At 43.3% G+C, this 16038-nt stretch overlaps 1 protein-coding gene across 6 annotated transcripts in view; it reads left to right on the forward strand.

The window, feature by feature from the left end:
- LOC126457029 (Ig-like and fibronectin type-III domain-containing protein 1) overlaps positions 1-16038 on the forward strand; it is a 1179953-nt gene that overhangs the window by 215764 nt on the left and 948151 nt on the right. For 5 of the 6 annotated variants that reach the window (XM_050093007.1, XM_050093006.1, XM_050093012.1 and 2 more), the window contains exon 2: positions 13259-13297. The gene's annotated coding sequence lies outside the window, so the exon portion shown is untranslated. Of the gene's footprint in view, positions 1-4199; positions 4265-13258; positions 13298-16038 lie in introns of those variants that run through there. The other variant, XM_050093009.1, reaches the window with a different exon arrangement.

Below are 16038 nucleotides of genomic sequence, written 5' to 3' on the forward strand. Positions count from 1 at the left end.
TTGGATTTACAAATGACATACCGTTCACTGACTGATATTCCTTTCCTCATCTTAACGATTTGTTAAACCTGCTGAATTCAGCAATGAATATTTCCCATTCTCCCAACAGTAACTTTAGTTTCGTCTCAGTCGTTTGTTTGAATAAATTCCGGTCCCCCGTTACGTAAACTAGTGCCGCGAGCTGTCACAGGTCTTTTCTGCGTTATAATTCATTGTTCTGGCTAAGAAATGTTGAAAGTTTTTGCGTATGGGTCTAAAACTGTCGTAGTAATTGAGAAAAACTGTTGAATTGGTCATGCTTCGCCCTAGTGAAAAAGTGATATTTCACGTTATGGTCTGCCCACTCGCACTGACCATCGGACAGTTAGCGACGCAATATTTTTGGCGGTTGCTGGTTCTGTATTCCTTTCCATTGCTAACACACGCATAGTAACGGTGTACAAACGGTCAAAAGCTTTAGCTTCACGAGGAAATCGTTATCTCGTCAGCTCCATGAAGGCTTCACTTACTACCGTGGGTGGCACAACGTATTAGCCGTTTCTTTTACGACTACTTCCAGCAGCATATGAACACAAATATTGGAGTTATCCGACGAGCAGCACTGAGTCAAACAACATATTCGTTCACTGGACTACTGCCAAGTTCAGTATAACGTTTCTTCGCTGCGTAGCCAAGGTAGGAAAAAAAACGGCGACAGTTCCCTTACAACCAGCTCCCCATGCGAACCAACCCCTCTGCTGGGAATATGGTAAACTTAGTCGAGAATTTGATGATTTTTAAAAACGTCTGTTGGCTCACCGATAGATATGTACCTACAGATTGGAAAATTGCGCAGGTCGCCCCAGTGTTTAAGAAGGGTAGTAGGAGTAATCCATCGAAATACAGACCTATATCATTGACGTCGGTTTGCAGTAGGGTTTTGAAGCATATACTGTATTCAAACACTATGAATCACTTCGAAGGGAATGACCTATTGATACGCAATCAGCATGGCTTCAGGAAACATCGTTCTTGTGCAACGCAGCTAGTTCTTTATCCGCACAAAGTAATGGCCGCTATCGAAAGGGGATCTCAAGTTGATTCCGTATTTCTAGATTCCCGGAAAGCTTTTGACACCGTTCCTCAAAAGCAACTTCTAATCAATCTGCGAGCCTACGGGGTATCGTCTCAGTTGTGCGACTGGATTCGTGATTTCCTGTCAGGAAGGTCGCAGTTCGTAGTAATAGACGTCAAATCATAGAGTAAAACTGAAGTGATATCATGTGTTCCCCAGGGAAGCGTTCTGGGACCTCTGCTGTTCCTAATCTATATAAATGACCTGGGTGACAATCTGAGCAGTTCTCTTAGGTATCAGTTGCAAAGCGTTTTAGAAAAGATTGCTGTATGGTGTGGCAGGTGGCAGTTGACGCTAAATAACGAAAAGTGTGAAGTGATCCACATGAGTTCCAAATGAAATCCATTGGAATTCGATTACTCGATTAATAGTACAGTTCTCAAGGCTGTCAATTCAACTAAGTACCTGGGTGTTAAAATTACGAACAACTTCAGTTGGAAAGACCACATAGATAATATTGTGGCGAAGGCGAGCCAAAGGTTGCGTTTCATTGGCAGGACACTTAGAAGATGCAACAAGTCCACTAAAGAGACAGCTTACACTACAATCGTTCGTCGTCTGTTAGAATATTGCTGCGCGGTGTGGGATCAAAAAATGGTTCAAACGGCTCTGAGCACTATGGGACTTAACAGCTGTGGTCATCAGTCCCCTAGAACTTAGAACTACTTAAACCTAACTAACCTAAGGACATCACACACATCCATGCCCGAGGCAGGATTCGAACCTGCGACCGTAGCAGTCGCGCGGTTCCGGACTGCGCGCCTAGAACCGCGAGACCACAGCGGCCGGCGGTGTGGCATCCTTACCAGTTGGGATTGACGGAGGACATCGAAAGGGTGCAAAAAAGGGCAGCTCGTTTTGTATTATCACGTAATAGGGGAGAGAGTGTGGCAGATATGATACGCGAGTTGGGATGGAAGTCATTAAAGCAAAGACGTTTTTCGTCGCGGCGAGATCTGTTTACGAAATTTCAGTCACCAACTTTCTCTTCCGAATGTGAAAATATTTTGTTGAGTCCAACCTACATAGGTGGGAATGAGCATCAAAATAAAATAAGAGAAATCAGAGCTCGAACAGAAAGGTTTAGGTGTTCGTTTTTCCCGCGCACTGTTCGGGAGTGGAATGGTAGAGGGGCAGTATGATTGTGGTTCGATGAACCCTCTGCCAAGCACTTAAATGTGAATTGCAGAGTAATCATGTAGATGTAGATGTAGATGAAGTTTAGTTTTTAAGAGCTGATAGCAAAAAAATTGAGATTCCCATGATCCCATGGACTTTTGTTCTTGCCAACCCACTAACCAAATTTGTGGAAGCTCCATAATGAAGGTTAAGGTGATATATAAGTATTTTGAAACCTTATTCTTTCTGTGTTTATTAGGAAGCCGCGACTTCGTAATACGAAATAAACCATACTTCATTCATACAATCTTTACGTCATGCACACCGAGCGGGGTGGCGCAGTGGTTAGACACTGGACTCGCATTCGGGAGGACGACGGTTCAATCCCGCGTCCGGCCACCCTGATTTAGGTTTTCCGTGATTTCCCTAAATCATTTCAGGCGAATGCCGGGATGGTTCCTCTGAAAGGGCACGGCCGACTTCCTTCCCAATCCTTCCCTAATCCGATGAGGCCGATGACCACGCTGTCTGGTCTCCTTCCCCAAAACCAACCAACCAACGTCATGCACGACTTATGATCTGCAGGTAAATACAATAAGCTTTGATGCAACCGGTGATGTGTACATACACATTTGCATTGCATAAAGTCAGATGTCTGTATTAATTCCAATATCACCGTAAAACGCCTTGTATGTGTCACGTATTATTAGATTATAGCACAGAGGCAACATGTTAAGGTAAAGATGAAATTTATCTTAACATTGCGCTCTTAGTTGCAGGCTGGAAGTAGTTAGAACCACCATTATTGTCAACAAATCAAACGGTAAGCGTGTAGAAGAAGGAGCGCGTTAAAGAACAAAGACCATTAAAGAATTAGAAAAATGATCAGACAGACTTTTTTTAGAGTCCTTAAATATATATATTTCATATTACCTTCTGTTAATAACACAGTTACAGTCATTTGGAGACGACTGCTGTCTGAATATTTCATTGTAAATGTTGAAATAGACTAAGTCGGTTTTTATCTCCTGAAAATGAGTAGAGTGATTATGATCTTCAACAGCCTGAATTTTGATCCTAATTTAACACGGATTACATTAATACCCGGCTGATTAGTAACCATGTATATTCATGTGCTCTGCCGGTAATTTTATACGTATATTGCCAAGGTCACATTGAACCAAGATCGTTCACAGACAATACTGAAAGCGAAACACTGTTGTAACACATCTAGAGGATGATGTCACGTAAAATGTTCCACCAAATCGTCCTCGTGTGACAGTTACGTTTCGCGCTAGACACTGCTTGACTGAACTAAGTTCTTGGTAACTTTCGCAGATGTCATGCTGTTGCACTTCAACGGGCCAAACGTGGTTTCGTCCATTATAGTTAGTTTATACTCGACTTCCGACAGCTTAGTGAAACTTTGAAACCTAAATTTAGATGGATATCCAGTTACTGGAGCAAAAGAAACATCGACCTCTCAGGAATTACGCACAAAAGAAGAAGACTAGAGTTTCCGGAAGCAAAAGGAATGTAGAGGCTTAATGTTGCAAGACGTTGCTATATTAAGCCGTGATGAACGCTTAGTACCGAAGGCTGTAAAACCAAAGTCTCTGGTCGACGTAAACGTTAGCGGGTCATGCGACCCTGAGAGGAAATGCGTCTCGTAACCGTTGACTTGGCGAGAGTGCGCGAAGTCTTAAATTTACGCTTCCGCTTGAGCGTAGCTCGCCGCGGCTTGGCGAGGGAACCGGACGTCATCGCAACGCTAGCGGAGAGCCCGTCTGCGCATGCGCTGTAAGCAGCGCGAAGATTGAAACTGCCGGCCCGGCCGCGCGTCCCTGCAGTCGACTTTCGCAGTGTGGTGAAGGCGGCGACGACTCCTCGCCTACGGTTACGCCGCACCTGTTCGCTTCCAGAGACGGTAATCGTCTTACGTCTGAAGCAAGGGGGATCGGCGCTGTGATACTTGGAATTTTTAGTTTTCGATACGGATATCCCGCAGACACGGTTCGTGTATTAGCGTCGGTAAGTACACAGTGCTGATGGTCTGATATTGCTTTTCCCTTTCCCGTGCATAACTTACATGGTGTTGGAAGTGTTAGACATTCGGTTGTCATTTCCGTCTCCGCTGTGGTATCATTTCAGTTCTCTTCATTTTTCATCTATTTCTTCCGTTTTTTACAGTAGTCATTCTAACGAAACTTCTTTTTAGTGCTTCAGGGTTCCTCAGTTACCTAGAGCATAAAGTACTAATGTTTATGGAAGGTAGATACTTATATGCACATGTTAGTTCTGACAGTGAAATAGTATTAGTGACGGAACAAAGCAAAGTTATTCGAAAAGAAAATTTATGTTTAGTAATCTTTCACAAAATTGTATGTACTGGTTTTCGAATTCTAAGTTAACTTTCTAGTGTTAATCGGTAAAAAATATGTTATTTAAAAAATCTACCAATCAAAGAGTTCATCCATCAAGGAAATTAAGCGATATAACGAAATATAATGGAATTTGCAAAACGGTTTTCTTTTATGTGAGTTAAAATGCTAATAAAGAGGCGTGTCGCTACAAAACGTTGACAATGAATACTATTTGTTGAAGAAAACAGGAGCGCGAACATACACAAAAACGATTTTATGTAATAACTTCACAGTTTCACCAGAATTACAGCTTCAGGTCAACTTGTTAGAGGTTTTACGACCCTGTCTTTAGCCGATCAGTGAACTTACACAGCTCGGTATAGGGAAAAATATAGTTTAACGAGCTATCCAAAACACAGTACAACTTAACACAAAGCGTTCGAGGGGCGTAAATCTTGATGTCCCAATAAAAAAACCCAAAGACGCTGGAAAAATAACTACATTAAGTTAAAAATTTTCTTCGGACTTTTAAAACGTTGAATTATCTTCAATGTCGTAACATATGTATATGCAGAGTTATTGCCATGTTTGTCACTTCACATTTCATCTTGTAGATGTTGCACAAGCAGTGATTTTGTTCCTGCTTAAGGGGATCACAAAATTTACTATTCGTATCTCGTATTTGCCTGTGTATAGACTTATATGGCGAGAGATAATGTTCCTGAGATAGCGTGGAACAAATGTATGTTGAAATCGCGCAGTGCAACGAAAACACGTTGGCTTAGGATTTGCGTTAGTAACACTGTTGCCAATGATCAGTGTGACTCTTTCTATATGGATCAGAAGGAAACGTCCAAAAGTATTGCGTAGAGATTTGGTTTACCACTTCTTTTTACCTTTCTACTAAAAGAAATGTGTCAAATAAAATTTATTTTCTTTTTCTCGATAGTAAAGGCGGCAGAGGAAAGAAATGAAAGACAGACGAACCATGATGGCAGCTAGAAACAAATGAGAGTGATGCGAAAATGCGTGACTCAACCTGTCAAAGTAGTTACGAAGAGAGAGAGAGCGTGGTGGCTAAGAAAACAGATTCGTGCCCAGAAGGAGCAGTGTCTGAAACTTCATCCGGCAATCGTGTTTTAACTTTTCCGCGAGTTTCGTAAATCGTGCCAAAGAATCCGGTATCATTGCTTCAAATAGGGAGCAAACGTAGATTATTGTGGTTCAGTGCGGACTTCTGCTCTGTCTTCCTAAATTATTTTTGGTTACTTTGGTTGCCTTTGCATAGACTTATATGGCGAGAGATAATGTTCCTGAGATAGCGTGGAACAACTGCATGTAGACGTCGCGTAGTGCAACAAAAACACGTTGGCTTAGGATTTACGTTAGTAACACTGTTGCCAATAATTCGTGTAACATTTTCTATATGGATCAGAAGGAAAGGTCCAAAAGTATTGCGTAGAGAGTTGGTTTGCCACTTTATACCTTCACATTTGCCCTTATTCCATTGTTCCAGCAGTAGATTGGTTAATATTATCTGCCAAAAAGCTGTGAGGCAAGTACTCCGATATTATTTGGTTTCATAGCGAGAAACTAAGCACTGGTTCGACTTCGAATGAGACTAGAGTCTCAAGAAGCTGTATGTAGCCACTGTTGTGGGAAACCTTTGTCTTGCAAGCGTGCGTTGGAGGGTTCTCTGCTCCATCTGAACAACGCCGTGTATGAAACTGCTCTCTCGTAAGTAGTGCCGGTCTTACGCCCAAATGACACACGCCCTTGCTTGGGGCGCCCAGCAGAGAAGCGTGACGGCGAGCCACAACTGTAAGTTTTTTATACAGGACTATCACCACCAGTAGTGGCGCCCAAATACAAGATTTGTTTACTGTTCTTTTATCGCAACTAGTAGCGCAAACTTACAAGGGTGAGAATTTACGAGGATAAAGGGAGGGGGAGGAGGGAGAGGTACCGAATGATAAGTGGCTTGTGTAGGTAGAATGTCCTCGAACCCGCCCGGCTCCCAAGGCTCTGGCGCGCGGAGCCAGTATTCGGTGACGATCCTTCCAGTAAGTCTACTGGAGTTGTTTACGGAGGACCCTCGAGCATCTGGATCACACTAACTTTCAAGTGTGGCAGATGGCTTCAACACTACCGGAACGTCTGTAGCTGTCAGTGACCTTTGTGCAGTCTATTGGCTTTTACACCTAGTGTCTCCACAATGTCAAACTTCTCATAAAGGCAGTACTGTTATACGATTATTTCGCGTTGAACGTTATGAAGAAACTCGATTTAAGAACAGCTCCGATTCAGCCATAGATGACACAACTGTAAGATCTTTAGACAGGACTATCACAATCGTTAGTGTTGGCTTGTGGCGTCCCTGGGTTCCAAATGCAAGACTTGTATACTGTGCTTATAGCAAAAAATGTTTTGCCTGCAAATTCTTCGTCCTACGCGCTCCTTAACTAACATACAAATTTTTTTAACGATCACAACAGACTCTGATCGTAGTTACCGGTTTCAATTATCATAATCGTCTTCAGATCGGTCTATCTTCATGAAGTCAACAGAGTAAGCAAATAAAATATGTAGCCATTTACATCCTTACTCTGTTAACTTCATGAAGGCAGATCAATCTGAGGATGCTCGTAATGACTGCGATCAGAGACTGTCATTGTATTTACAAAATTTAGTAACATTTGATCGCCTTCATAGTGACTGTGTCACCCCTCATCAATATAAAATTTGATGTCTGCATGTAGAAATGTATGCTTTACTCTCAGAAATCTACATCTATATCAACATCCACACTCCGCAAACCACCTGACGGTGTGTGGCGGAAGACACCTTGAGTGCCTCTATCGGTTCTTCCTTCTATTCCAGTCTCGTATTGTTCGTGGAAACAAAGATTGTCGGTGAGCCTCTGTGTGGGCTCTAATCTCCCTGATATTATCCTCATGGTCTTCTCGCGACATATATGTAGGAGGGAGCAATATACTGCATGACTCCTCGGTGATGGTATGTTCTCGAAACTTCAACAAAAGCCTGTACCGAGCTACTGAGCGTCTCTCTTGCAGAGTCTTCCACTGGAGCTTATCTATCATCTCCGTAACGCTTTCGCAATTACTAAATGATCCTGTAACGAAGCGCGCTGCTCTCCGTTGGATCTTCTCGAACTCTACTATCAACCCTATTTGGTACGGGTCCCACATCAGTGAGCAGTATTCAAGCAGTGGGCGAACAAGTGTACTGTAACCTACTTCTTTTGTTTTCGGACTGCATTTCCTTAGGATTCTTCCAATGAATCTCAATCAGGCATCTGCTTTACCAACGATTAATTTTATATGGTCATTCCATTTTAAATCACTCCTAATGCCTACTTCCAGATAACTTATGGAATTAACTGCTTCCAGCTGCTGACCACCTATATTGCAGCTAAATGACATAGCATCTTTCTTTCTATGTATCCGCAGTACATTAAACTTGTCTACATTGAAATTCAAATGCCATTCCCTGCACCATGCGTCAATTCGTTGCAGATCCTCCTCCATTTGAGTACAATTTTCCATTGTTACAACCTCTTGATATACTACAGCATCATCCATAAAAAGCCTCAGTGAACTTCCGATGTTATCCACAAGATCGTTTATATATATTGTGAATATCAACGGTCCTACGACACTCCCCTGCGGCACACCTGAAATCACTCTTACTTCGGAAGACTTCTCTCCATTGAGAATAACATGCTGCGTTCTGTTATCGAGGAAATCTTCAATCCAATCACACAATTGGTCTGATAGTCGATATGATCTTACTTTGTTCATTAAACGACTGTGGGGAACAGTATCAAACGCCTTGCGGAAGTCAAGAAGCACGGCATCACCCTGGGGACCAGTGTCTATGGCCCTCTGAGTCTCGTTGACGAATAGCGCAAGTTGCGTTACAGACGATGCTCTTTTTCGAAATAGGCAACTGAATTCTAATCATAAGGATTCAACTGAAGAATTTGTCCGTTGATGAACATTGGCTAATTTACGTCTTGAAGTGCAGTTGTATGTTGGGTTTAGATGACTGTGGGAAGCGTGAGTAGCCGGCCGGTGTGGCCGAGCGGTTCTAGGCGCTTCAGTCTGGAACCGCGCGACCGCTACGGTCGCAGGTTCCTTGGGCATGGATGTGTGTGATGTCCTTAGGTTAGTTAGGTTTGAGTAGTTCTAGGTTCTAGGGGACTAATGACCTCAGCTGTTAAATCCCATAGTGCTCACAGCCATTTTTGAAGCGTGAGTAATGATCTTGTTCACTGTGGTGGCGAGAGGAAGTGAAAAATGGTGTCTAGTACCAGCACAGAATTAGTACTGCGTGTTCTACTAGACTGCCGGCCATAAAAGTGTCAACACCTCTCAGGCAGCATGCAACAAACATCAAACTGGCATGAAGTGTACTACATGCTTGCATTTGAAAATCAGTAGCATTTCAGCGTAACCGCACAATGCAGGTAGCAGTGACTTCATTTAGATTCTGTACATAAGGAAAGAGGATGACACAGGTTTCTCATTCAGTAGTCACATTTGAATGTTGTTAATTTGTGAAAAGACCGTATTACACTTTGTTTAACAAGCTCACGCCGGCGATGAGAACTGTTTTTCTCGTTGTGGGGCGTCGCACGTATTCATGCTTTCTTGCATCTGACGGCACCGCTTTTCCTGTTTCTTGGCGTGAACCGTTGTATTCAGAGACGCTAGGCTACTGTTTTAATACATTGACCTTTCATTTTAAAAGTCAGTTCATTTGAAACAACGAGAGATCATATAAAATAATTTCACACTAAATTAGTCACAAATTGTGTGATATCTCATTTGTTCGGAACGCACTCTAGCTGAAGGGTAACACAAAATAGTGTTCGCAGCTGTTCGTTGTGTTGTCTGTTGCTGGTAGCACAATTGGTAGAGTCGAACGTAAGCCACCGGTGGCACACACCGCCCGATGAGAGAATCTAGCGCCGGCGTGAACGTGTTAAAAAGCACGTGTCGAAATTCAACGGCGACAGGATTTTGATATATAGAGACTGTGGTACATCGTTCAGAGTTATTGCTGCTCTATTGTTGTAAGAAACAGATGGCTTTGGAAGGGCCATACCCAATACCATGCAGAATCACACCGCCCCCACGCGACTAGCGCCCGATATGATAGATATGTTTTTCGCTCGGCCGTGCAGGATCATATAGCCACGTCTCGTACTTTTGTCAGGAAATTTTATATTTTGAGTAAGATGGTTTAAATGGCACTGAACACTATGGGACTTACCGTCTGAGGTATTCAGTCCCCTATAACTTAGAACTACTTAAACCTAACTAACCTAAGGACATTACACACATCCATGCCCGAGGCAGGATTCGAACCTGCGACCGTAGCGGTCGCGCGGTTCCAGACTGAAGCGCCTAGAACCGCTCGGCCACCCCGGTTGGCTTTTGAGTAAGACAAATTTCCACTCGAACCGTGTGATGACTTGTGGAGCACCGCAAACTGTTAACAAGCGAGCACTGTTGCGGTTCGTCGGCCGGGGTGTCCAAGCGGTGAAAGGCGCTATAGTCTGGAACCACGCAACCGCTCCGGTCGCAGGTTCGAATCCTGCCTCGGGCATGGATGTGTCTGATGTCCTTAGGTTAGTTAGGTTTAAGTAGTTCTAAGTTCTAGGGGACTGATGACCTTAGAAGTTTAGTCCCATAGTGCTCAGAGCCATTTGAACCATTTTGAACTGTTGCGGTTCGCCTTGACGCAGCAGCGGTGTGGGGCGGACAGACAGTGGTATGCTCAGCGATCACGCCGGACTCAGGAGAGACACCTCGTCGTTTTCTCAGAGGGGTCTCAGTTCAGCGTCCCGCGTCACGTTGCAATAGAGTGGGTACGTAACACCATTACTTCTGTTTCGCATACCCAGTTGATTTTGTCTTGTTGATGGTACTAAATATGTGTTATCTTCGTGGTCTCCGCGAATCTATCTTTCAGCAAGGTAAAGCAAGACCGTATGTTGCTCTTGCTGTTCTACCTCGATACGACCGTTCTCAAGATCTCACATCTCATGGGTTGCCGACAGACTACCGTACCACCATTCGCCCTGTACAACGATTGATGAACTGTGGCTTACTATTGAAATAGCTTAGAAAGACCTATACTGTACACGCACAACAAGTAAAATTTCATTAATTACTAACCTCTCTGCTGTTACCATTTCAAAAATGTTCAAATGGCTCTGAGCACTATGGGACTTAACTTCTAAGGTCATCAGTCCCCTAGAACTTAGAACTACTTAAACCTAACTAACCTAAGGACATCACTCACATCCATGCCCGAGGCAGGATTCGAACCTGCGACCGTAGCGGTCACGCGGTTCCAGACTGAAGCGCCTAGAACCGCACGGCCACACCGGCCGACTACCATTTCAATGTCCAGCACTATGTACAAGCAATTGCTTATAAAATGATTAACAAGTACGGGGGTGAGCAAACAACACATTACCATGCCTAATGCGGAGTAGGAAAACTGCTGACATTCAAAACAGCTTCCAGTCGTCTCGGAGTGGATAAATACAGGCCCTGTAAGGCTTTCAGGGGAATCTTTTACCATGTTTCCTGTGAGATACTAGGAAGTTCAGGTAACGATAATGGAGGTAGACAGGATTGCGCACCCTTTTATTCCAAGTAGGCCACAAATGCTCAATGATATTGAGAACTGGTCACGGTGGTGAGCAGTGGAAATTTGACCATTCATCTTCGTGCTCACGAAGCCAGTCCTTGGTGATGTAAGTTGAGTAAAATGCGGTCCCTTTCGTTTTGAAACACAGTATTACCATTGCGGAGAAACCACTGTATCATGGGATGGACTTGATCAGCGAAAATGGTCACGTAATTCTGGGCATTAATGCTACGTTGCGTAGTAACCGTGGGGCTCTTGGAATACGACGACATGGCCGCCCAAATCATCGCCGAACCACCGCCACGTTCCACTCTTGGGACATAAAGTCGACCAGAATTTGTAAAATATAAAACAAGTCTCATCCGACTAATTGAATTCTTCCATTGCATCCTAGCTCTGGTTTTATTTCCCCGTTACGTGTATCTAAGTCGTTTTGGAACTCCAATCGCCCTGCAGTTCCATGATGCCGGAGTTCACTTCGTGTTCTTTTGGGCTGACAGTTTTCACGAGAGGGACATTCAGTTCTGCATACACTTTTACAGCTAAAGAAGCACTCCGTCTTCAGGCCACGAGTGGCCTACCGAGAACATCCGACCACCGTGTCATCCTCAGAGGAAGATGCGGATAGGAGGGGCATGGGGTCAGCGCACCGCTCTCCCGGTCGTTATGATGGTATTCTTGACCGAAGCCGCTACTATCCGGTCGAGTAGCTCCTCAATTGGCATCACGAGGCTGAGAATTTTACAGCTACAGACCTCTTATTTTTCGTAGCAACCCTCTCCAGTGACTGTGCGTCACAAATCACTCAATACACATTTTCGCTAGCATTGTAACTTATCAGATAATGCTTTACCGCCTTCCCTGTATGCGGTATAGATCTTCGATATGGGGCCTCTTGAAATACCAGACACGTGGGCTACCTTGGTTATGGAAGCACCCACCCCACAATCATCAACAGTTTGCCCACGTTCCAGTTCACCTAGCTCCAACACAATGCATTCACATCTACGCAGAACACTGTTCTGACAACGACCGATACCTCCAATAATATTGAGGACTCTGCACAGCTGCTGTTCGTGGTCAAATACAACGGCCCAGCCTGCAACTGACCAGCATCTGTACATATAAAAGAAAGCATTGTCCCCTGTATGCTGTATTGTGCTTCATTAAAATCGTACTGTAAGCTAATTTCGGCCGTAAGTCATTATTAAGCACAGTTGCCATGTCGTGTAATAGTAAATGTGACTTACCTTCGCGATATCCGCTGCTTTATCTTTCAACAAGATACTGCACGACCGCATGTTGCCCGTGCTGCTCTACCCTGATACGACCCGTTTTCAAGATCGCTCGGCCCCTCCCGCCAGAGGTTCAAGTCCTCCCTCGGGCATGGGTGTGTGTGGTGTTCTTAGCATTAAGTTAGTGTAAGTAGTGTGTAAGTCTAGGGGACGATGGCGTAAACAGTTTGCTCCCTTACGGATTCACACACATTTGAACATTTTCAATATCGCTCACCTCTCTTAGCAAGTTTGCTTGATAACGCCTCAAGGCCGAAATCAGTTAACAGTGTGATTTTAATAAAGCACAATAGAGGCTAGAACAGACAATGTATTCTTTTATTAAATACTAAGAGGCTATGGATCCTTGCGGAGCCGGCCGGAGTGGCCGAGTGGTTCTAGGCGCTACAGTCTGGAACCGCGCGACCGCTACGGTCACAGGTTCGAATCCTGCCTCGGGCATGGACGTGTGTGGTGTTCTTAGGTTTGTTAGGTTTAAGTAGTTCTAAGTTCTAGGGGACTGATGACCTCAGAAGTTAAGTCCCATAGTGCTCAGAGTCATTTGAACCATTTGAACATCCTTGCGGAAGCAAAAATCTGCAAATATGTTCGAGCATGTATGTTTCCGTATTTTTGTCCAACCACTGTATGTCTAATCGCTTACCGTGGCAGCGCTATCATGCAGTTTTCTCTTGTTCCAGATTCCACTGACCTTTCCATCTTACGCCAACGCTTAGAAGGTAAGAGAATGTGATATGTAATTCCCTTTTTTTTTCTTTTTTCTTTTTAATTTCCGCGCTACAGCTCTCTCAGTGCGATTTCCTGTGACGTCACCGTGTCGCTGCTGTGTAACCATGGTGAGAGGTTTCAAGTGGGTCGCCAAGTGTTTTGCGCGCTGCAGCAGCGCATCCCGCGATACAAACACAGGCTTGTGTCTGCTTTCACAGCTGCTTGCATGTCTTCAGTGGGTTGTTGAACTCACGTAGCAACACTGACAAACAGGGTCATTTCCGAAAATCGCTCCTTTACTCGTATTTATCTCAATAATAACACAAGGGACACTCTGTACGTTTACTAATAGCATCTGGCCTTTCAAATGTTCGTTTCCAGCGACGCAATGATGTTTACCATAGAGTGTAATTGTACGAAAGGATATGGCACAGATACGAATACGTAAAGAAAAAGTACCTAGGAAACCCTCACCAGAAGGAGAGGCAAGCTGAATGGAAAATTTCTATGGCGTACAGTAGAAGTTTGCTTTCGAAGGAACAGAAAAAAAAAACAAATATAGAGAGGTAAGAACGATCAAATATGCTGGGTAAAATCGGTGAGTAGAATTCTGCAGATTACCACAAAACAGGCGAGACATAGGATAGCAACGAAACAAGCAAATTAATGAGTTAAAAGAAATTGTTGCCCCACAGACCTCTTTCTTGGCTGCGTCTGTGCATAATTGCCTCGTAAATCTGAAATTTCCACTTCAGGCTCAATAACGACTATGACATTAACATTTTGGGTTTTATTATATAAAATCGCTTCCACACTCTTGGAAGAAATACGCGATATGAGATAAAATTAACAATAAATTCCTGCTTCGCGGCTAAATCCTTACGAAAGGCGAAACTAGTGGCATGAATCATTAACGGTGAGATGAGTAATACGATTATTCCATGATTAGTATTTTCTGAAGCTATCAGACACCGAAATTACGGTTTCTAACGTCACAACATAAAATCAAGGAAATCATTGCTGAGTTCCCGGAGAAGTGCCTGCCACACTGTCGATGCACACGCTATTTTTCATTGGTACTTATTACCTAAGCGCACTGGAGACATAATTTTCCTGTTGGCCATGAGCAATACGAGAGTCAGGTACTGGGTAAAGTGTTCATTTAATGAAGAAAAGTATTCTAATGTAAACAGTAGCAAGAATACTGTAAGCTCTAAGTTCGTCTTCAATTTATGTTATGGGCTACGGGTTTTGGCGATATAACACGCTATCATGAAGCCCTCTATACTCGAAGTGGCTGAATTTTCCAATGGAAAACGTCTGTGTGTCATTTGCGAAAATATCCAATCTTCACACCTGCTTACGTACGAGCGATATTAACAAGTGACAGCACCTCTAAGACAAAATTTAAATTTTGTTATTTTGTCATGTGACACATTTACGTTTGTCACTGGAAAATTTAGCCACTATCTGGTACAGAGGGCCTGTTGATGGTGAACTATATCGTCGAAAGCGGTAGCCTGTAACACAAAATCGAGATGAACTTACAACTGACGGTGTTCTTGATTTTTTTTTTTTACACGTGTATTGGCTGTTGTCCTATGCTGTAGCAAAGTAAGAATGGATGCGCCTAAGTTTTCTAATGTTTTACAAAGCAGATGTGAGCATTTGGAGGATCAAATAATAGTTGGAAGTCATCTATCTGAAACACATGGTGTATCATCCGATTTTGCACGTCTATATTTCTGAAACTGATAGAGATATACAATGACTTTTCTTTTTTTGATGAATGGGGGACTCAAAAAGCTTTTTTTTTCACACCTGTTCAGAGGTGTTCAATACGCCCTCCCTCAGATGCACGACATATATAAATCCGGTATTCAAATAGCTCCCACACTGCAACGACCTTGTCTTGAGTTACAGTTTCCACAACTGCCGTTATGCTATGTCCTAGTTCATTCATTGTTGTTGGTAAAGGACGCAAATAAACAAAGTCTTTAATAAACCCACATAAGAAATAATCACATAAAGTCAGGTCTGGTGACCTTGGAGGCCAGTAATGTAAGGCTGAGAGATGAAGTAGTGAAGGCAGCAGACGATCAAGTAGGTAAAAAGGCGAGGGCTAATAGAAATACTTGAGTAACAGAAGAAATATTGAATTTAATTGATGAAAGGAGAAAATATAAAAATGCAGTAAATGAAGCAGGCAAAAAGGAATACAAACGTCTCAAAAATGACATCGACAGGAAGTGCAAAATGGCTAAGCAGGGATGGCTAGAGGACAAATGTAAGGATGTAGAGGCTTGTCTCACTAGGGTAAGATAGATACTGCCTACAGGAAAATTAAAGAGACCTTTGGAGATAAGAGAACCTCTTGTATGAATATCAAGAGCTCAGGTGGCAACCCAGTTCTAAGCAAAGAAGGGAAGGCAGAAAGGTGGAAGGAGTATATAGAGGGTTTATACAAGGGCGATGTGCTTGAGGACAATATTATGGAAATGGAAGAGGATGTAGATGAAGACGAAATGGGAGATAAGATACTGCGTGAAGAGTTTGACAGAGCACTGAAAGACCTGAGTCGAAACAAGGCCCCGGGAGTAGACAACATTCCATTAGAACTACTGATGGCCTTGGGAGACAGAACTCTACCATTTGGTGAGCAAGATGTATGAGACAGGCGAGATACCCACAGACTTCAAGAAGAATATAATAATTCCAATCCCAAAGAAAGCAGGTGTTGACAGATGTGAAA

The sequence above is a fragment of the Schistocerca serialis genome, chromosome 2 (genome assembly GCF_023864345.2).
Source record: "Schistocerca serialis cubense isolate TAMUIC-IGC-003099 chromosome 2, iqSchSeri2.2, whole genome shotgun sequence".
NCBI classification, from domain to species: domain Eukaryota; kingdom Metazoa; phylum Arthropoda; class Insecta; order Orthoptera; family Acrididae; genus Schistocerca; species Schistocerca serialis.